The 1,345-nt window shown below is 39.3% G+C and overlaps 1 non-coding gene across 1 annotated transcript; it reads left to right on the forward strand.

Moving 5' to 3' along the window:
* The first annotated feature begins 219 nt into the window (after window positions 1-219).
* Window positions 220-354, forward strand: LOC122232366. The gene has a single exon (XR_006209734.1). It is a non-coding gene; the product is annotated as a small nucleolar RNA SNORA52 (small nucleolar RNA).
* The last annotated feature ends 991 nt before the right edge of the window (window positions 355-1,345 follow it).

Genomic DNA, 1,345 nt, shown 5'->3' on the forward strand with positions numbered 1-1,345 from the left:
CCTCAGGATACACAGAACCTGCTTGCGATAATCTCTCTCCCTCTCTCTCTGCCCCTTTCCTGTGCTCTCTCTCTCTCTCAAAATAAATAAATAAGCTTAGAAAAATAAATATGCATAGTCTCTTGATTATTACGTATAAATTTTTAAATAACCTGAATACTTAAAGTGATTCAAGAACTTTAGATAGTATCTCAACTTCCTCCTGTAAAAGAAGAAATGTGGTCCATCCTAATCCCTGCCGGTCAGCCTGCAGTCTGCCGGGCTTCGCCTGTGGACCGGCGCGCTCTAGAAGCTTCACCCAGAGAAGTGAGTGAATCTTCAGTAGGTTTGTGTCAGGGTGGCATCTCGTCACTCAGTGGGGGTGGGGGTGGGGATGGGAGAGAAGAAATGATTTTCTACTTCCATCTACCTCTTCTTTCTCGACACACCATCGCTCAACTTTTCACACCTGTACTCCCAATGTCATGAACTCAAAGTTTATAACATTTATATAGTTTTTTTAGGTTTTTAAAAAGTACTTTCACAACCAGGAGCATATTTTCCATCTCCCTTGTGAAGGGACATTTGGCAATGAATGAGACATGTGAATGGTGTCCCAAGGGCATCCATTGGGTAGAGGCCAGGGATGCTGCTAAATATCCGACCATGAATAGGACTGTCCACCACAGCAAAGAATTATTGGGCCCAAATGTTAGTAGCTCTAACTTTGGGAAACCATGGACTCCGTAGGCTTATTCTGAAAAATGGAAACCAAAAAAGACAATTTCGAAAATATCATACCACAGAATCCACTGAAGAGCCAGGTAATAGCTCCTGTGTCATCCAAAGGAGAATCTTAAAACACCAAGGTTGAATGATATACATTTTCTTCAACTTCATTATTCAATAGAAATCATGCCACATTGCTTCTTACTTGGATCAGGATTTTTTTGGTATATTTTTGTTATTCCTGGAATTTCTAATGTCTTATTTTAATCTCATGAAAGAAGAAATACATGTTTTGTTTTTTGTTTTGTTTTTGTTTTTGTTTTTATTACACCGCTAGGATCATGCAGCTCCTTCTGAAAATGTCAGTTTTTTCCAGACTGCTTTTCATGACTGCCGTGTAGCTGTCATATAGGGATTTTGTTTCCCCTGTCTCTTTCATGCCCCTCTCCAATCATTTTAGATTCGGCATCTTCACGCGTTAGATTTCTTTTTCATTTTGCCAATATATGTTCTCATGTAATTATGTCAAGAATGATGTAGGAGATAAAAAAGTTTGGATACCTTCACACTTAATGGTTTAGCAAAGCTATAGATCCTCAGTTTCACAGCCATGTAGCTCAAAGCTTTGGGGATGTTA

Source organism: Panthera tigris, chromosome A1 (assembly GCF_018350195.1).
Source record: "Panthera tigris isolate Pti1 chromosome A1, P.tigris_Pti1_mat1.1, whole genome shotgun sequence".
Classification (NCBI taxonomy): Eukaryota; Metazoa; Chordata; class Mammalia; order Carnivora; family Felidae; genus Panthera; species Panthera tigris.